Raw genomic sequence first — 22,674 nt, 5'->3', positions numbered from 1 at the left:
TCTTATTTGTGAACATTAAAGGGTAGTAGCAAATATTTGCTGAAAACAAGTTTATTAGAGTTTATGTTGATATAGAGATAATGTTGATTATCATTATGATTATTTTCATGCAATAGGATGAATATTTTTTGATCCTTTAAAAAATGATAACAGTAACCAGTTAATGAAAAAGAATAAGTACATGCTTCTATCACCACACCATCCTGATGACTAAATACTGAACATGGTCAGCATTCAATTGTGTCAGCATATGGCTGTCTTTCCACTTAACAAAAGGACTTGTTTTGCTAATAAGCCATTTCTCACAACAGATGTCCTTAGTCTAGCTTCTGAACTGTAGGCAAAGTGGAAAAAATAAAGAAATCCTTAATCAGTTCAGCTGAACACTTTCATTTTTTTAAATTTTTCTCTGCTATATGAACTCCCTCTTCAAGTTTGAATATCCTCCTGTAATTATTGGAAATATAGGTGTTGACTGGGTCCTTTCATGCCAGCAGATACAAGCAGTGAATCTGATGAAGGCAAAACTCTAGGCTACAGAGACACCAAGGACTTATTTCTCTTTTATTACAGAGGTGAATGAAATCTACAACCATCCTGGGTTAGCACTCCACCAGATATCAAAGGACTACCCGGGAAAGAGTCATATGTCGTTGCAGGAACACAGTTATTTAGACAACTGGAGCCTTTCCTCTGCTTTAGCTTTGCATATCAGGGTGTAGCACTCATAGTATCAAAGGAAAAGAGCAATAAGAGCGTTTGAATTCCTGAATCTGTAATAGATATCATAGTCATATCCACATTTTCCATCAAGTCTTTTAAGCCTGAAAATATTATGACCTATTACCAAGGCAGCATTTGATTCCTTATCAACTTAGCTTTTGAACTAAAATATTAAAATAGCATTTGCTAAAAATATTGCAGAATGTGCTTGTGTTTGAAAAGAATAGATTAGACTTTAGTGACTGGTTACACTTTATGTAACAAAGAAGTGTACACTTTGAATCCATCAGAGGTAGTTTAGTTCAGGCTAAAAGAGAAAAGTCTCTTCTTAAAGTTTGAATATTAATTGCTATTGAAACAATGACTATCTAAAAAAATTGTTGAACTTCTGAAACAAATCAAATAACCACTTTTGGAATACAGAAGGTGGTTTCTAAAGTAAGTTCTTATTGAATTCCCATGGAATAAAGATGGTCAAAGATACCTGCTTTGCTACCGGATGGCTCTGAATTTTCTCATCCATAAGATGTGTTAGTATGTCTGGTTATGGTGATGTTGGTGAACGGGTGATCAACAACTAATGCTGATATACTAAACAATTCTGTGTCGCAGTTATTTCAAATGTGGAGCAAGGAAATGAACATGGCAGTGATCTACTTTATGTAAGGATATTATAGTACTCTTACATAAAAGGTGGCACAGTGGTAAAGAATCCTCCTGTCAATACAGGAGATGAAAATGACACAGGTTTGATCCCTTGATCAGGAAGATCCCCTGGAGTAAGAAATGGCAACCTGCTTCAGTATTCTTGCCTGAGAAATCTCATGGAGAGGAGCCTGGTGCTCAGACAGTCCATGGGGTCTCAAGGAGTTGGACATGATTGAACAACTGGTCATGCACATTATAGTACTCTAAAGAGAATGCTTGCTGGCAGCTGAAATTAGCACTAAATACATGTAACACTTCAATTGCTTTTCCTTGACCTGTCCCCTCCCTCCACTTCCTAATACCCTCATCACAGAAATACATTTCTAGTCTGAATTCTCTTGAATGTTGGAAACATTTGTTCTGCTGTGTAGCAATGTCACACATTAGGAACAAAATTTTCATCTTTTACAGTTGATCTTTTTATCTGCACACCCACACAAATAATTACAACATGAAACTGAAATAGAGCCATTGAGTCTGTGAGTTTAGCTCAGACTAGAAGGAATAAGCGTCACAGGTGGGACAGATCCAGAGAAAAGAAGTGTGAGTTTGGACCGATTACTCTCCTTCACTGAGATCTGAAAGGATGTGTGTTTCCAGTGGACACCAAGTGAGGTAAGCCATTTCCCACCAGATCATTTTCTCGTGACCTGAACTTATCCAGCTAACTTCACACAGCATTCCTTTATTGCAGAAAATGAGGATGATGCTTTCACTCTAGTCACTGAGCAAAGCTATAGAATTTAGCAGGCTTGTATGTTTTTCACTGAGAACCACTGAGACCAACAAAACAGAAGATTAACTTGAAGACTCGGGAGCTCGGTCCTGAATGTTATAACTGGACATAAAATGTCACAGAACATAGGATCAGAATGAAACCAGTATCGTTTTACACAGAAAACAGATTGTTTTGATAGAGAAAATGGGAAGATAACACTTACCTGTGTGTGATGGGGAGAGAGCCCAGCGACGTGCTTCACAAGAAAAAAGATGTGTAGTAGTGTTTTTTGTGAACATTATAAACTAAGTCCCCATTCTTAGAGTCAAAATGTACCTTAAATGTTTGAGAAGGCTTCCTAGAAAGGAAAATTTTAACTTTAATTTTATCATGGATGAAACCTCTTTTTTCCCCAAAACATTTTACATTTTGTGGGACTAGAATTTCGTGAAACATTTTGAGAAAGGCTGTTGTAGATAATTAGAGGTAGAATACAAGGCTGTGCTTGAACTAAGTGAAGATCTCTAAGATTTTAATTTTTTTCAGATATATACTGCATATTTCCTTTGTTCCAGATGTTCAGTACACTCGGACATATCTCCTACAAATCTGTAATTCAGGTATCTAGATACATTAATACTGCTTTAAAACTCTGTTGACATAATTCCCATGGTCAGCATTATTTTGTGGTTAAGATGTTTCCAAGATGACAGACTGGATGGGTATTACATATTTTAGTTATCTGCCAAAATTTCTCAAGTGACTTAAATTATATATTCTGTTTATGGACTAATTTAGTTATTGAAGATATTTTTATTTTGCCAGACATTCCCTGGAGAAATCAATAACCTCTATTTCAAGCATTCAGGAAACTTAAGATACATTCACAATCATAATTATAAATATAATCAAAATTATAAAATCATTGAAGGGAGATGTAGCTGGAAAAAATGGAGCATTAAGTCAAAAGCCCCATACAAAGAGTATGTTAGGCTGATACTCCAGAGGTGTCTACAAATGTGTACAGGGTTTCTCACTCAATGGGCAGGGAGACTCAGGACAGTTCATAATGAACATGTGTTGTATATTTACAAATATGTGATATTTACGTCCATGCATAGTATATCAACATAAAAGCAAAACATAAGCCCCTCAATCATTTCTGATATTAAAATAACTCTAACCTTGTCTTCCAATAGAATACTCTATATCAACTGGAAATTAAAATATTTATTTGGCTCCCTTTCCCTTTAACAAACAAAACTAAACTTTTTTTTTTATCAGAATGTCTATTAGTTCTTCTGTTCTGTTGAAAGAAAGGTGATAGAGAAGTTACCACAAATCCATGCACACTAATGAGTTTTTGAGTCATCAAATTGGGTTCAGAACAGTGGTAGAGATGGGAGGACTAAATTTACTGCATAAAAGCAAGTAGAATTATTTGGTGCTGTAATAACATATTTTTATTGGCAGGACACTGATGCAGATTTAATCAGAGGTGAAGATAAAAATCCTTGAGTTCTTTGGCCCATTTTTTGATTGGGTCGTTTATTTTTCTGGAGTTGAGCTGCAGAAGTTGCTTGTATATTTTTGAGATTAGTTATTTGTCAGTTGCTTCATTTGCTATTATTTTCTCCCATTCAGATGGCTGTCTTTTCACCTTGCTTATATTTTCCTTTGTTGTGCAGAAGCTTTTAATTTTAATTAGATCCCATTTGTTTATTTTTGCTTTTATTTCCAGCATTCTGGGAGGTGGATCATAGAGGATCCTGCTGTGATTTATGTCTGAGAGTGTTTTGCCTATGTTCTCCTCTAGGAGTTTTATAGTTTCTGATCTTACATTTAGATCTTTAATCCATTTTGAGTTTATTTTTGTGTGCGGTGTTAGAAAGTGATCTAGTTTCATTCTTTTACAAGTGGTTGACCAGTTTTCCCAGCACCACTTGTTAAAGAGATTGTCTTTACTCCATTGTATATTCTTGCCTCCTTTGTCAAAGATAAGGTGTCCATATGTGTGTGGATTTATCTCTGGGCTTTCTATTTTGTTCCATTGATCTATATGTCTGTCTTTGTGCCAGTACCATACTGTCTTGATGACTGTGGCTTTGTAGTAGAGCCTGAAGTCAGGCAAGTTGATTCCTCCAGTTCCATTCTTCTTTCTCAAGATTGCTTTGGCTATTCGAGGTTTTTTGTATTTCCATACAAAGCTTGAAATTGGGAACCCTCCTACACTGTTGGTGGGAATGCAAACTAGTACAGCCACTATGGAGAACAGTGTGGAGATTCCTTAAAAAATTGCAAATAGAACTACCTTATGACCCAGCAATCCCACTTCTGGGCATACACACCGAGGAAACCAGAATTGAAAGAGACACATGTACCCCAATGTTCATCGCAGCACTGTTTATAATAGCCAGGACATGGAAACAACCTAGATGTCCATCAGCAGATGAATGGATAAGAAAGCTGTGGTACATATACACAATGGAGTATTACTCAGCCGTTAAAAAGAATTCATTTGAATCAGTTCTGATGAGATGGATGAAACTGGAGCCGATTATACAGAGTGAAGTAAGCCAGAAAGAAAAACACCAATACAGTATACTAACACATATATATGGAATTTAGGAAGATGGCAATGACGACCCTGTATGCAAGACAGGGAAAGAGACACAGATGTGTATAACGGACTTTTGGACTCAGAGGGAGAGGGAGAGGGTGGGATGATTTGGGAGAATGACATTCTAACATGTATACTATCATGTGAATTGAATCGCCAGTCTATGTCTGACGCAGGATGCAGCAGGCTTGGGGCTGGTGCATGGGGATGACCCAGAAAGATGTTCTGGGGAGGGAGGTGGGAGGGGGGTTCATGTTTGGGAATGCATGTAAGAATTAAAGATTTTAAAATTTAAAAAATAAAAAACTAAAAATTAAAAAAAAAATCCTTGAGTTCACACTGAATGTACAATATATAACAAACAAACTTATGAACATGGAAATAAATTTAGGTTTGCAGACAAGAATAAAGAACAAGCTGTAAAATATTTCAGCTTAATTGAAAGAAACTCATTGAGGGTAAGCCTTTAAAGGGCAAGAGTATGGAATTTTCATTTAATTGACATTGTTTTTAATCAATCTTCTTCATCCTTTGCATATTTTTTCAGTGTTTTCTATATGCCATTTAAAAAACTTTATTGTTCATGATTTGATATACTACTTTTTGGAAAAATTCCCAAAACTCTATGCTTCTATGTTTGAAAAGGTTGAATTTTAGATGCCTTAGAGTCCCTGATCCATCACAAACAAACTAGCAAATACACAACCAATCTGGCATTTGACAGGTTTTCAGCTTTAAACTAGTTTCATTTAGACGGTATCAAATTTATTTCATTTTGTCAAGTATGCTAGATTCCTCCTTAAAGTAACATTAGAGTACAACATTAAGATGTATAGAAAAAATAGTCATACACTGAAAGAGTAGCCCTTGCATACATTATTTCTAAGATATTGGAAATAGATTTGACCTTGAAGTAAGCTGTGCACAGTCTACTTAAAAGAAGAAAAAAAGATATCTCTCAATGTGTTTATTTCCTCTAAAATATACTACAGCCACTTAGAAAATTTAGAAACCAAAATTTTGCATTTGATGATGGATTATTACTGTATACTATCTGTTCACCATACTAAATTAATGATTGCAATCATAGGTTTTTATGAGATTACTATAATATAATAGGAAAAACCACAATCTCTAAAAATTATACAGACCAGGGCATTTTATCACTGAGCAGGTCTCTCCTAGAAATATAACTACCTTTCTATCAGAAATAGGGCTGAACAGAGCATGTTGCAAGAGGGATTTCTGTTTATTTAAGGATAGTCTGTATTCTTCTACCCACCTAAGTAGCCTCATTATCTGAAAGGGGACATCTCTGTGATACTCCCTTTCTACTTCCTTAAAAGTGCTTTTAGTTTCACTGAGTTTAAATACAATCTTGGGTAATCAGAAATTGTTATTCTCTCTGGTTAGCCAAACATCACAGAAGAAGAATTTGGGGAAGGAAAAGTGAAAGAGGAAGATAAGTTTAATAGTTGGTTCATTTTCATATGGTTGGGCTGTGATGACCTACAGTTGATCTGTATAACTTTTTGAGATGGTTTCTAATCCAGCCCAGTCAGTATCAAAACTTTGTCAGATGGACTTCATTTGCTGTCTGAGCAGGATGACTTAACAGACCATGGTTTACATCTCTCTGGTGACTTCTTTCAGAATTAGGTGGCTTTTGTGCTGCTGCTACTGCTGCTGGTAAGTCGCTTCAGTCGTGTCCGACTCTGTGCGACCCCACAGACAGCAGCCCACCAGGCTCCCCTGTCCCTGGGATTCTCCAGGCAAGAACACTGGAGTGGGTTGCCATTTCCTTCTCCAATGCATGAAAGTGAAAGTGAAAGTGAAGTTGCTCAGTCATGTCCGACTCTTCACGACCCCATGGACTGCAGCCCACCAGGCTCCTCCGTCCATGGGATTTTCCAGGCAAGAGTACTGGATGGGGTGCCATTGCCTTCTCTGATGGCTTTTGTGCTAAGGATCCTTTATCTTTGGTAGCCTATCTTCCTTCTTGATTTTCATTATCCTCTCCTTTCCTTTACCAGACCCACTCAGCATTGTACATATGTGCTGGAGCCGTACTTAAGGCAGTTCACCTGATGAACAAGAAGAGCAGCACTGATGTTTTAAGGAAATGAAATACATGCTTTGAGTTTGGAAAAAAAAATCAGATCAAATTGTAATCCAATCAAACTTTTTCCAAATCAGTATTTCAAAATGAAGATGACATCGTCTGCTGGATCATAGAAAAAGACAGAGAGTTCCAGAAAAACATCTATTTCTGCTTTATTGACTGTATCAAAGCCTTTGACTGTGTGGATCAAAAAAAAAAAAACTGTGGAAAATTCTTCAAGAGATGGGAATACCATCTATCCTGCCTCCTGAGAAATCTGTATGCAGGTCAGGAAGCAACAGTTAGAAATGAACATGGGAAAACAGATTGGTTCCAAATCAGGAAAGGAGTATGACAAGGCTGTATATTTTCACCTCCTTATTTAACTTATATGCAGAGTACATCATGTGAAATGCCAGGCTAGATGAAACACAAGCTGGAATCAAGATTGCCGGGAGAAACAGCAATAACCTCAGATATGCAGATGATACCACCCTTATGGCAGAAAGAGAAGAACTAAAGAGCCTCTTGATGACAGTGAAAGAGGAGAGTGAAAAAGTTGGTTTAAAGCTCAACATTCAGAAAACTAAGATCATGATATCTGGTCCCATCACTTCGTGGAAAATAGATGGGAGAATAATGGAAACAGTGAGAGAATTTTCGTGGGCTCCAAAATCACGCAGATGGTGACTGAAACCATGAAATTAAAAGACCCTTCCTCCTTGGAAGAAAAGCTATGACCAACCTAGACAGCATCTTAAAAAGCAGAGACATTACTTTGCCAACAAAGGTCTATCTAGTCAAAGCTATGGTTTTTCCAGTAGTCATGTGTGGATGTGACAGTTGGACTATAAAGAAAGCTGAGCAGTGAAGAATTGATGCTTTTGAACTGTGGTGTTGGAGAAGACTCTTGAGAGTCCCTTGGACTGCAAGGAAATCCAACCAGTCCATCCTAATGGAAATCAGTCCTGAATATTCATTGGAAGGACTGATGTTGAAGCTGAAACTCTAATACTTTGGCCACTTGATGCGAAGAACCGACTCCTTGGAAAAGACCCTGATTCTGGAAAAGATTGAAGGTAGAAGGAGAAGGGGCCCCAGAGGATGAGATGGTTGGATGGCATAACCAGCTCGATTGATCTGAGTTTGAGTAGGCTCTGTGATGCTGCTGTAGTCCATGGGGTCGCAAAGAGTTGGACACGACTGAGCAATGGACCTGGACTGAATATATAAGAGACAAATAAGTAAACAAATCATGAGATTAATAATTGGATTAAGTTTTTAATTTTAGACCCTTCTCTTCCATTTGTGGAAAATTCTCATCATCTGTTTTATCTCTTCCATTTTTGTTTCTCCATCATTTTCTCAATTCTGTTCTTCTCCTATTCCTACTAGAAAGAACTTGGAGTTTCTAAATCTCCTTTATATGTCTGAAAAATAGTTCAGACATTTTATCTCATTCTCATGGATCCTTTTTCGTCAATACCTCAATTTTGTTTTCCAACTTAATTCTTTCTTGTGCTTATGAAAATTAAAGTTTATCTTGGTCATGTCTTATTTTCTATGTAAATAACTAAACTTTGTATTGACAAATTTTTTATTATGTTTATATGGGCTTTCCTGGTGGCTCAGAGGTTAAAGCGTCTGCCTGCAATGCAGGAGACCCAGGTTCGATCCCTAGGTCGGAAGATCCCCTGGAGAAGGAAACGGTAACCCACTCCAGTATGCTTATATATACTAGTACTTATTTAAGTTCTGCTCACTGTTCTATCTCTTTTTAAAAAAAGAATTTCCGGCACACAGTGTTTAAGAGCCCAGTTTCTAAAGTCAGATTGCATGGATTTGAATTTGAATTTGAATGTTAGACCAGGCAAATCACTTACACCTCCCTGTCTTAGATTTTCCATTTGCAAAATGGAAGTCGTTCTCAAGGTCTTTGTAAAAAAATATTGAGTTATTAAATGTAAAGCTTTCAGAACAATGTCTGACATGTAACAGTCTCCACATTAGTGTTAATATTATCAATACTTTTTTATTTATGTCATTTCTTAATCTATCTCTTCCAGACAGAATCTAAAAGAAATTTTCAAACATTCTTCACGCTTTAATTTCAGCCAGACTAAATAAGTATTCTATATATAAATCTTTTCTTAATGTTATTGTTACCAAGATCTTTTTCACTTATATGCTTTGGAATTTCATTTCAAAGCTCATTTTCAGTAGGAAATCCTGTATACGTTTCCCTCTTCTTTCCATTTCTGACGTCTCATGTTCTGCACTATCCCACAATCAAGTCCTATTCCAGAGCTTATTTTTCTGTATTGTAAATAGCTCACACACAAAAAAACATTAAATGGTATTTTGATGTACCTTTGTACCTTCATTTCCCATTTTAGCTAAATCTTGAGAGTTTAAAAAAGAAATCAGTTCTACTGAGTATGCTTTCTTCCACATTCAGCCCCTTTCCACTTCATTTCCAGAGCCAAACATTTACATTTCCTAGGAGAAAAATTGGGGGTACAGGTTCAGATTTCAAGCCCATTATTCTATGCTTCTCTCAGAAGCTCAAAAAGAAATTTAGTATATCTTTGTTTGATTCTTAGAGGAACACTTGAGGAGGTTTGTTTTCCTTCTAATTATAAAAGGAATTTGGGAGGAGAACTACAGTCGAATTCCCATCTGAGGCAGAGGATGTGATATTCTGTCCTGACCCCCAAGGAAACTAGCAAAGAACTTCCCTCAATATGTCAGAACCTGGACAGAAAACAAAGACAGAAAAACGAAAGATAGAAAAACAGGGTAAGAAAATATTTTGTTTTGTTTCTTTGCTATGAAGCAAGCATTTTTTTCTTTAAAGTTACTTTATAAAGGTAAAACATGGTAAAAGAATTATTTACTGTACCAATATCATTATAGCATTCTTTAATTTAAAATTCATTATTTCATTATTATAACTATAGTATTCTTTTCAACTCCTTTAAAAATCTACTTATTGTGTCCTTTCTCTGCAATATGGCACATTACTGCTCAATAATGGAAGCCACACCCTTTGAATTTTGGTTCAGTTAATATTAGCATTGGATTGATATTTTCCTTTTGAAATTAAGCAAACTGTTTCCTTATCCATTTTGCAAATGCATATTGTATTAACAAGCAAAATGTGCATCATTATATAGGAAATTATTCTGGTTGATTTCTACTTTGTTTATATCAATCTATAACTGTCTGTTTGGGATTACTTAAAGATTTTGGCTCAGAAGGTAAAGCATCTGTCTACAATGTGGGAGACCCAGGTTCGACCCCTGGGTCGAGAAGATCCCCTGGAGAAGGAAATGGCAATCCACTCCAGTACTATTGCCTCGAAAATCCCATGGACAGAGGAGCCTAGTAGGCTACAGTCCATGGGGTCACAAAGAGTCGGACACAACTGAGTGACTTCACTCACTTCACTCAAAGATTTTTAACTCTAATTAAAAAGAACAAAAATTGGTCTTGGAATCACTGCCAATTTTATAAAAACTGATTTTATAAAAAGCAACATAACCTCCCACCAAGACAGAGGAAGAACTGGAACAATTCCTTTGTAGATGTTCTTCATCTCTAATTCTCAACAGCTCTGAACATTAGCTTTATATTTTAATTGGCTTTTAGTGCTTCTGGCCAGACAGGCTCTGTTGGATGAAATCTAAAAGTGCTTTATTTTATGGGTTATTTGGAAAGTATTATGATCTTGCTGCTTTTTTCCTGAACACAAATTGAAGTGGCTCCCTTCCTCTACAATGACTGCTTTGCCTGGAGAATGGCTTCTGAGAATATACCACAAGAAAAAGACTGGCTTCAGTGCTACAGCTTCTGTAAATTCTGAAAAGGAACCATGTGTTCCTTGATTGTCCTGCAACATACTCTTATAATATGTACTGATCATCTTATAAATATGATATCTAAGGCTACACTACTTGTCGTAATGCTTCTTGCCAGGTAAATGGCTAGAGAAGAAGGAAAATAGCCTCTTATTAGTGCTGAGAAATAATGAGATTTACAGTGCTCTCTACTGACTTCTGCTAGAATAGAACACGATTTATTTCTCAGTCATTCTCTAAACATGAAAAATCTAACCTCAACCCTAGTTTGAAATCAGTGGAAGTGATTTTTTTTTCAGAGACCCAAATCTAAAGACTTTTATACACTTAAATTTGTTGTCTCTCCCCAGGGTTATAAGTTAGTGGCACGAATTCAAAGACACAGACATTTTTCATCATACAACTCAATCATCTTACAGACATCCCACCCAGCAGCTTTCATGGAGACAAGAAAAAGAACAAGAACGAAAGGAGCTCACTCTAAGTTTCTTCCACACAAGCAACAGGCTTGGGCTACACATGGTGGCTGTCATTGGAATGTGAACTCCATGAAGGCAGAACATATTTTCAGTTTGTTTACTGCTGAATTCCCATTGCCCATTACAGTGTCTTTTGTGCAGAGAAGGTATCAATAATGGTTACTGAATAAATACATAAATTTATCCACCCATTCATTTTTAATTCATATTTAATCTCTTTGGATCCGTTCAGTTCAGTCATTCAATCATATCCGACTCTTTGTGATCCCATGAACCGCAGCACGCCAGGCCTCCCTGTCCATCACCAACTCCCAGAGTCCACCCAAACCCATGTTCATTGAGTTGTTGATGACATCCAACCATCTCATTCTCTGTCTTCCCTTTCTCCTCCTGCCCTCAAACTTTCCCAGCATCAGGGTCTTTTCAAATGAGTCAGTTCTTCACATCAGCTGGCCAAAGTATTGGAGTTTCAGTTTCAACATCAGTCCTTCCAATGAAAACCCAGGACTGATCTCCTTTAGGATGGACTGGTTGGATCTCCTTGCAGTCCAACAGACTCTCAAGAGTCTTCTCCAACACCACAGTTCAAAAGCATCAATTCTTCTGCACTCAGCTTTTCTTATAATTCAACTCTCACATCCATATATGACTACTGAAAAAACCATAGCCTAGACTAGATGACCTTTGTTGGCAAACTAATGTCTCTGCTTTTTAATATGCTGTCTATGTTGGTCATAGCTTTCCTTCCAAGGAGTAAGCGTCTTTTAATTTCATGGCTGCAATCATCATCTGCAGTGATTTTGGAGCCCAGAAAAATAAAGTCTGACACTGTTTCCACTGTTTCCCCATCTATTTGTCATGAAGTGATGGGACTGGATGCCATGATCTTCATTTTCTGAATGTTGAGTTTTAAGCCAACTTTTTCACTCTCCTCTTTCACTGTCATCAAGGGGCTTTTTAGTTCTTCTTCACTTTCTGCTATAAGGGTGGTGTCATCTGCCTATCTGAGGTTATTGATATTTCTCCTGGCAATCTTGATTCCAGTTTGTGCTTCATCCAGCCTGGCGTTTCTCATGATGTACTCTGCATATAAGTTAAATAACCAGGGTGACAATATACAGCCTTGACGTACTCCTTTTCCTATTTGAAACCAGTCTGTTGTTTCATGTCCAGTTCTAACTGTTGCTTCCTGACCTGCATACAGATTTCTCAAGACTCAGGTCAGGTGGTCTGGTATTCCCATCTCTTTCCGAATTTTCCAATTTATCGTGATCCACACAATCAAAGGCTTTGGCATAGTCAATAAGGCAGAAATAGATGTTTTTCTGGAACTCTCTTGCTTTTTCAATGATCCAGTGGATGTTGGCAATTTGATTTCTGGTTCCTCTGCCTTTTCTAAAACCAGCTTGAACATCTGGAAGTTCACGGTTCATGTACTGCTGAAGCCTGGCTTGGAGAGTTTTAAGCATTACTTTACTAAGGTTTGAGATGAGTGCAATTGTGCAGTAGTTTGAGCACTCTTTGGCATTGCCTTTCTTTGAGATTGGAATGAAAACTGACCTTTTCCAGTCCTGTGGCCACTGCTGAGTTGTCCAAATTTGCTGCCATATTGGGTGCAGCACTTTCACAGCATCATCTTTCAGGATTTGAAATAGCTTAACTGAAATGCCATCACCTCCACTAGCTTTGTTCATAGTGATGCTTCCTAGGCCCACTTGACTTCACATTCCAGGATGTCTGGCTCTAGGTGAGTGATCACACCATCGTGATTATCTGGGTCATGAAGATCTTTTTTGTACAGTTCTTCTGTATATTCTTGCCACCTTTTCTTAATATCTTCTGCTTCTGTTAGGTCCCTACTATTTCTGTCCTTTATTGAGCCCATCTTTGCATGAAATGTTCCCTTGGTATCTCTAATTTTCTTGAAGAGATCTCTAGTCCTTCTCATTCTATTGTTTTCCTCTATTTCTTTGCATTGATCACTGAGGAAGGCTTTCTTATCTCTCCTTGCTATCCTTTGGAACTCTGCATTCAAATGGAGAGACCAGATCATGACCAGATGCTATGATTTTAGTTTTCTGAATGTTGAGTTTTAAGCCAACTTTTTCACTTTCTTCTTTCACTTGCATCTTTAGCTCTTCTTCACTTTCTGCCATAAGGGTGGTGTCATTGGCACATCAAGGTTATTGATATTTCTCTGGGCAATCTATTCCAACTTGTACTTCATCCAACCTGGCATTTCACATGATGTATTTTGCATATAAGTTAAATAAGCAAGGTGACAATATATAGCCTTAATGTACACCTTTTCCTATTTGGAACCAGTCTGTTCTTCCACGTCCAGTTCTAACTGTTGTTTCCTGATTGGCATACAGATTTCTCAGGAGGCAGGTCAGATTATCTGGTATTCCCATCTCTTTCAGAATTTTCCACAGTTTTTGTTTTTGTTTTTGTTTTTTGATCCACACAAAGACTTTGTCATAGTCAATAAAGCAGAAGTAGATGCTTTCTTGGAACTCTCATGCTTTTTTGATGATCCAACAGATGTTGGCAATTTGACTTCTGGTTCCTCTGCCTTTTCTAAATCCAGCTTGAATATCTGGAAGTTCACGGTTCACGTACTGTTGAAGCCTGGCTTGGAGAATTTTGAGCATTACTTTACTAGCGTGTGAGATGAGTGCAACTGTGCAGTAGTTTGAACATTCTTTGGCATTGCCTTTCTTTGTGATGAGAATGAAAACTGACATTTTCCAGTCCTGTGGGCACAAGTTTTCCAAATTTGCTGGCGTATTGAGTGCAACACTTTTACAGCATCATCTTTTAGGATTTGAAATAGCTCAACTGGAATTTTATCACTTTCACTAGCTTTTCTTGTAGTGATGTTTCCTAAGGCCCATTGACTTCACATTCCAGGATGTCTGGCTCTAGGTGAGTGATCACACCATCATGATTATCTGGGTCATGAAGATCTTTTTTATAGAGTTCTTCTGTATATACTTGCCCTTTCCTTAATATCGTCTGCTTCTGTTAGGTCCCTACCATTTATGTCCTTAATTGTGCCCATCTTTACATGAAATGTTCCCTATCTCTAAATTTCCTGAAGAGATCTCTAGTCTTTCCCATTCTATTGTTTTACTCTATTTCTTTGCATCAGTAACTTACTGCCATTACTATGATTTCATAAATGAATTTCTTACTCTGGAAAAGTCTTACTCTGGATGACTGAGAAAGCCTATCTTGAGAAGGAAGCTTATTTGAGAACACTTGAATGGGAAGAGCTACTCTAGGATGGAAGAGTAAGGGAAAGGAGGAATGAGTTGGGAAAAGTAAATTTAAGAGCAATCTTACTGAGTAGGTTACATCTTCATAAGCGCATTTTGTTTCTCAGTGTCAGGTGACATCTTGAGCCTATCTTGAGAAGGAAGCTTATTTGAGAACACTTGAATGGGAAGAGCTACTCTAGGATGGAAGAGTAAGGGAAAGGAGGAATGAGTTGGGAAAAGTAAATTTAAGAGCAATCTTACTGAGTAGGTTACATCTTCATAAGCGCATTTTGTTTCTCAGTGTCAGGTGACATCTTCCCAAGATATCTTTGGGGAAAGGGGAGAAAAATTTTATCCACTGACTTCCTCCTCTCCCCTCTCTCTTATGAGGCCAAACTAAACCTTCCACACTTTCTGGTTGAGTTACCTGACCTCTCCAAAGATTTGCTTGGGGAGCAATGATCCTGAAGATCCAATCTAGCCAGTGAACAGAGACAGTAATTACTCTCTGCCAGTGAGGGCAACTGTGTGGGTAGCTGCAGTGGAATGCTGGGTCCAGGTCTTAGGCAAAAGGCAAATTATTTCTCAAACTTTTCCATCCAGATAACTAGCACAAAAGCACAATCTGCTTTTGCTACAACTAGAATTCCAAATCTCAGTCCAAATATCCTTCAAGGTACGACTGGCTGAACTGGGACTTGGACCTTAGGTGTTTTGACTACATATCTACCTTGTTACACTCTTCATTATTTCTAGTTTTAAATATATAAATTTAAGTCAATAGGCAACTGGGCAAAAAAAAAGCGTGGAAGAAAATAGGATTGAAGTTCTATTAAGTGCACACACATTCACACACGCTTATATAGAGAGAGCAGTGTTTTTGAAATCTGCTTCTTCTCAGAAGTTCTTCTCAAGTTCATTAATCAGTGATGTATCTTCAGACAAACAATTAAAATTTAATCTGAGGAACTGGGTTCATCTGCTTTTATCTGTTTAATGTATTGCTATGTTTTATCTTTAAGCATGTTTCATGGCTTAAAAAAAAAAAAAGTTTGGGGAAGAATAGAAGTGAAGACACCATCGACCGTTAAGTCCGTTATTTACTCACTGAAATCGTGTGTGTGGGTAATTGGCACTTTGGAATAAATAGAAACTTCTCTGCTCATTAAACTATAGGGGGTTTTGAGAAATCAGAAGACACCTAGAATTTATAGCTAATTTACTCCCTTTCAACTTCTGATTATAGCATTTATATAGCATTAAAGTGAAAGTGAAAGTGAAGTTGTGTCCATCTCTTTGCAACCCCATGGACAGAGGAGCCTGGTAGCCTGTAGCCTGTAGCCTACCAGGCTCCTCTGTCCATGGGATTTTCCAGGCAAGAATCCAGGAGTGGGTTGCCATTTCCTTCTCCAGGAGACCTTCCAGACCCAGGGATAGAACCCAGGTCTCCCGCATTGTAGGCAGACGCTTTACCATCTGAGCCCCCAGGGAAGTCATAATGCGCCTGGGACGATTGTGGAAATATCCAGAGCTCTTTGCTACCAGTGGATGGGGTAGATGATGATTATTACCCTAGGACACTGCCAAGATACAGATCAATAAATCTTAAAACATAATGATTAAGACCCAGTTTATAACAGCTACTTCAAAGCTCTTCCTGAGGACCAAAAATGTGTTGGGGCAGTGATGCTTGAAGGAGGGCATGGCAACCCACTCCAGTTATTCTTGCCTGGAGAATCCCATGGACAGAGGAGCCTGATGGGCTACAGTTCACCGCGTCAGAAAGAGTCAGACACAACTGAAACGACTAAGCATAGCACAGTGCACAGTGATGCTTACTCATTCACATAACAGGAGCTCATCTAACCAGGCTAATAACTAACTCTAGTGACATAGGACTGCATAGAGCAGCCAAGAGGAAACGCTTGACTTTTACTCTCTTGAAGCCACCCTGTGGAGCTGCTGTTTAATTTCTGATTCTAATTATTCTCATTCCAGTAATGGGGCAACATATGAGAATTCCCTAGCCTTTGTCTCTTAGCTTCTTTCTTCCTCCATCTAAAAGACTTTATCCTTACTTGCCAATTTTTACATCCAAAATTTACTTTTTTTCTAAAAATTGTATCATTTTAGTTTTTATATCTAAGTCTATGGTCTTATTTGAGTTAATTTTTGTCAATGATGAGAGGTAACATGGAGATATCTAGTTTTTCCAGTACCAGTTATTGAAAGATTATCTTTCCCCTATATGTCAAAATGATTTTAGCTAATTTGTGGAAAATAAACTGACCATGTATAAGTGGCCTGAATCTAAAGTTGCAGTTCTCTTCCATTAATCAATATATTTATGCCATTACACTGTAACTTTGAAATCAAACAATGCAAATTCTCCAGCTTTTTTTTTTTCTGTCTTTTAACAATTGTTTTGCTTAATCTAAGCTTGGCACTGCGATACAGATTTTACAATTGGCTAACCACGTTCACAAAAAATGTACTGGGAGTCCCAATTTTTGTAAGATGATGTAGGCTCATCTCTCTCTAAGCACAACTAAAAACCTTTGGTATAATACAACAGATAATCATAAAATTATTCTGAAAGGTAGAAAGACATACCAACTAGGGACCTTAGGACTTCAGGTGGAGCTGCCTCGTTGTCTGAGCAGGGCATTTAATAAGGTCTGTTCATGCCCACAATCCCTGTAGATGTCTAACAATCATTAGATGAAGCCAGTCCATCGTGTACAGGAAGAATGGAGCCACCCAGTTTCTGAGACTCCCACCAACCAGGAGACAGAGCTGTGCTCATAGAGGCCCAGTGTCTGCAGCCACCTGCAGTAGGGTGATGGGAGGGTGTAGTGTTTTCCTGTGGTGTTCAGCCAGACCAAAGTTTGTGTCATCAAACTGTCTATGCTGTAGGGCCTCCTTCCCTCCTGATGCTCTGCCCAGAAACAGCAGGCTTATTCTGCCTTGTTATCTTTTTTTTTTTTTCTATCTGTGCCTGTTGGTGTTTTAGTATTGCAAACTTCCTCTATCCCCAGGGCAGGACATATAGAAGAAAAAATGACAATTAAAAAAGGGGACTCATCACCAACTTTCTTTTTTAATGCCTGTTTCTTGATAGTATACTTTATTATCTCTCCCTTTTAGAGACATCTGCAGTTTGTTTAATTCACCTTTACTATGATTTTGAGTATTATAAGACATCTACAGTTGATTTCTAGTAATTCAACTGAAAAAATCTGATTTGACATTGTACAGGAGACAGGGATCAAGACCATCCACATGGAAAAGAAATGCAAAAAACCAAAATGGCTGTCTGGGGAGGCCTTACAAATAGCTGTGAAAAGAAGAGAGGCAAAAAACAAAGAAAAAAAGGAAAGATAAAAGCATCTGAATGCAGAGTTCCAAAGAATAGCAAGGAGAGATAAGAAAGCCTTCCTCAGTGATCAATGCAAAGAAATAGAGAAAAACAATAGAATGGGAAAGACTAGAGATCTCTTCAAGAAAATTAGAGATACCAAGAGAACATTTCATGCAAAGATGGGCTAGATAAAGGACAGATATGGTATGGACCTAACAGAAGCAGAAGGTATTAAGAAGAGGTGGCAAGAATACACAGAAGAACTGTACAAAAAAGATCTTCATGACCCAGATAATCACAATGGTGTGATCACTCACCTAGAGCCAGACATCCTGGAATGTCAAGTCAAGTGGGCCTTAGAAAACATCACTACGAACAAAGCTAGTGGAGGTGATGGAATTCCAGTTGAGCTATTTCGAATCCTGAAAGATGATGCTGTGAAAGTGCTGCACTCAATATGGCAGCAAATTTGGACAACTCAGCAGTGGCCACAGGACTGGAAAAGGTCAGTTTTCATTCCAATCCCAAAGAAAGGCAATGCCAAAGAATGCTCAAACTACCGCACAATTGTACTCATCTCACATGCTAGTAAAGTAATGCTTAAAATTCTCCAAGCCAGGCTTCAGCAATATGTGAACTGTGAACTCCCTGATGTTCAAGCTGGTTTTAGAAGAGGCAGAGGAACCAGAAATCAAATTGCCAACATCTGCCCGATCATGGCAAAAGCAAGAGAGTTCCAGAAAAACTTCTATTTCTGCTTTATTGACTATGCCAAAGCCTTTGACTGTGTGGATCACAATAAACTGTGGAAAATTCTTCAAGAGATGGGAATACCAGACCACCTGACCTGCTTCTTGAGAAATCTGTATGCAGGTCAGGAAGCAACAGTTAGATGGACATGGAACAACAGACTGGTTCCAAACAGGAAAAGGAGTATGTCAAGGCTGTATATTGTCACCCTGCTTATTTAACTTCTATGCAGAGTACATCATGAGAAACGCTGGACTGGAAGAAACACAAGCTGGAATCAAGATTGCGGGGAGAAATATCAATAACCTCAGATATGCAGATGACACCACCCTTATAGCAGAAAGTGAAGAGGAACTAAAGAGCCTCTTGATGAAAGTGAAAGAGGAGAGTGAAAAAGTTGGCTTAAAGCTCAACATTCAGAAAATGAAGATCATGGCATCCAGTCCCATCACTTCATGGGAAATAGATGGGGAAACAGTGGAAACAGTGGCTGACTTTATTTTTCTGGGCTCCAAAATCAAAGCAGATGATGATTGCAGCCATGAAATTAAAAGACGCTTACTCCTTGGAAGAAAAGTTATGACCAACCTAGAAAGCATATTGAAAAGCAGAGACATTAGTTTGCCAACAAAGGTCCATCTAGTCAAGGCTATGGTTTTTCCTGTGGTCATGGATGGATGTGAGAGTTGGACTGTGAAGAAGGCTGAGCGCCAAAGAATGGATGCTTTTGAACTGTGGTGTTAGAGAAGACTCTTGAGAGTCCGTTGGACTGCAAGGAGATCCAATCAGTCCATTCTGAAGGAGATCAGCCCTGGGATTTCTTTGGAAGGAATGATGCTGAAGCTGAAACTCCAGTACTTTGGCCACCTCATGCAAAGAGTTGACTCATTGGAAAAGACTCTGATGCTGGGAGGGATTGGGGGCAGGAGGAGAAGGGGACAACAGAGGATGAGACGGCTAGATGGCATCACTGACTCAATGGACATGAGTCTGAGTGAACTCCAGGAGATGGTGATGGACAGGGAGGCCTGGCGTGTTGCAATTCATGGGGTTGCAAAGAGTCAGACACGACTGAGCGACTGAACTGAACTGAACGGATGCACAGGGAAAAAAAAAAAAACATTTTCTTGGGTAATCAGAATTTAAATATGTATGAATATATTCAAATTTAAAGTTTGAGATCAGGAAGACAACCCTGGTTTATTGTAAGGATGTAAAAATCAAAGTGTTAGTCATTCAGTTGTGTACAAGTCTTTGTGACCCCTCTCCTCTGTCCATGGAATTCTTCAGGCATGAATAATGTAGTGGGTAACCATTTCCTTCCCTAGGGGATCTTTCTGACCCAGGAATCAAACCTAGGTCACCTGTACTGCAGGAAGATTCTTTACTGTGGTTCTTTTATATTCATTGAGACTTCTCTGTCTCTCATTTCCCAGGGATAAATTATTTCTCAGGTTTCTAGGTTCTAATGACTTAGCTATGCTATGACTGCTTTTTCCCGTAGATAAAATATGAAGGATTTTTTTCAATGTAATTACTACACAAAAAATGGTAAATAATTAAGCTATATAGTTTTATTTTGAATTCTTTAGTTAAATATTTTGGCTACATATTATCTCAGCTATTAAAAATTTTAAATTTACAGCAACAATTGAGGAAAAATTCTTTTTGGGGGGAGAATTCTAATTTTTAAGTTAGTCATTATATGATTTTTGTTATCTTTTCTTTAAGTTTTCATGTATTTGTTATTTTATCATATTTATTTGTCTCAGTGATGAGACCAGACCAGTATCTATATATATTTTAATGGGTTGAAAAATCTGTGTAGAAAAATCTGTGTAGAAAAGTCTGTGCCTTTTTCATAAGTTTTTTAATATAATCAATTTAGCTATTTAATCTGTAGCAGCAATCTTAAACAATCAATTAAATCATACTGCATGAGTTTATTTAGTGGAGCATGTCCCTGTAAAAATAATTATCCCATGTTTATCATTTTTTCACTCTAAATATCTTATAGTTTTGTTTATTGTACCTTAATAAAGCTGAAAAAAATAACAGTATCACTAAAAAAAATCATCATAAGATACTTTCAACTCTACAGAAAAGTATTACAGATAAACAAGCATTTGACATTCAATTTTAACAGATGTCACTATTTTTCCAAATGTGCTTTAGATCTGTTTTAAAAGTAAACAAAACCACATATATATATATATATATACACACACACACACACACACATTTAAAGCCTCCATTTGCACCTCCACCATCACGTGTGCTCCCTCTCCAGTGAAGATGACACGGGTCCTCCATGCACAAACATTGCTCTTGTGTTTTTTTTAATTAATCTATTTTTATTGAAAGACAATTGCTTTACAGAATTTTGCTGTTTTCTGTCAAACCTCAACATGAATCAGCCATAGGTATACATATATCCCCTCCCTTTTGAAACTCCCTCCCATCTCCCTCCCCATCCATGCTGCTGCTGCTGCTAAGTCGCTTCAGTCGTGCCCTCTGTGCGACCCCATAGACGGCAGCCCACCAGGCTCCTCAGTCCCTGCGATTCTCCAGGCAAGAACACTGGAGTGGGTTGCCATTTCCTTCTCCAATGCATGAAAATGAAAAGTGAGAGTGAAGTCGCTCAGTTGTGTCCGACCCATGGACTGCAGCCTACCAGGCTCCTCCATCCATAGGATTTTCCAGGCAAGAGTACTGGAGTGGGTTGCCATTTCCTTCTCCATATTAAAAAGCAGAGACATTATTTTGCCAACAGAGGTCTGTCTAGTCAAAGCTATGGTTTTTCTAGCAGTCATATATGGATGTGAGTCATGTATAGTCATGTTGGACTATAAAGAAAGCTGAGTGCTGAGGCATTGATAATTTTGAACTGTGGTGTTGGAGATTTTTGCTAGTCCCTTGGATTGCAAGGAGATCCAACCAGTCCATCCTAATGGAAATCAGTCCTGAATATTCACTGGAAGAACTGATGCTGAAGCTGAAACTCCAATACTTTGGCCACCTGATGCGAAGAACTGACTCGTTGGAAAAGACCCAGATGCTGGGAAAGATTGAAGGTGGGAGGAGAAGGGGAAAACAGAGGATGAGATGGTTGGATGGTATCACAGACTCGATGGATATGAGTTTGAGGAAGCTCCGGGAGTTGGTGATGGACAGGGAAGTTTGGCGTGCTATAGTCCACAGGGTTGCCAAGAGTCAGATTCGACTGAGTGACTGAACTGATTGATTCATGGGAAGAGAAAAGGTACAAGTGAGACTTCCAACTCCATAAAAAAGAAGAAAGTTAGTAAACTTGATTAAATGGAAAAGAAAAGCATAGTTCTGTATTTGCAAACAAAACAACTACACTAAAAACTACAATGTGATTGCTGCTACTGCTGCTAAGGTGCTTCAGTCGTGTCCGACTCTGTGCGACCCCATAGACGGCAGCCCTCCAAGCTCCCCAGTCCCTGGGATTCTCCAGGCAAGAATACTGGAGTGGGTTGCCATTTCCTTCTCCAATGCATGAAAGTGAAAAGTGAAAGTGAAGTCGCTCAGGTGTCCAACTCTTAGTGACCCCATGGACTGCAGCCTACCAGGCTCCTCTGTCCATGGGAGTTTCCAGGCAAGAGTACTGGAGTGGGATGCCATTGCCTTCTTTGGACTTTCAAGATAAAGTTGGAAAAAAAGAGGACAGAAGGTAAGAATATTAAAGCAGTTATTATTAAGAGGTATTTGTTAAATTATTCCTAAGTAAGTAAGTGAAGTCACTCAGTCATATCCGACTCTTTGTGACCCCATGGGCTGTAGCGCACCAGGCTCCTCCGTCCATGGGATTCTCCAGTCAAGAATACTGGAGTGGGTTGCCATTTCCTTCTCCAATTCCTTCTCTGCAAATGTGATTATTTGCAGCCTAATTTCAACTTGATCCTACCCTTTTTTATTTTGACCCTAAAGTAAAGCAGTGTAAAATCCCTTATAATTGTTCAATTTCAATTAACAGTGATCAAAAAGAACCATCATGGGAGGGAGCTAAATAGCATTAAACCTAGGATCTTTCATATTTCCTATCCTTGCTCCTTAAGGAAAAATGT

The sequence above is a fragment of the Ovis canadensis genome, chromosome 2 (genome assembly GCF_042477335.2).
Source record: "Ovis canadensis isolate MfBH-ARS-UI-01 breed Bighorn chromosome 2, ARS-UI_OviCan_v2, whole genome shotgun sequence".
Lineage (NCBI taxonomy): Eukaryota > Metazoa > Chordata > Mammalia > Artiodactyla > Bovidae > Ovis > Ovis canadensis.
Note: the sequence above shows the minus strand (reverse complement) of the source record.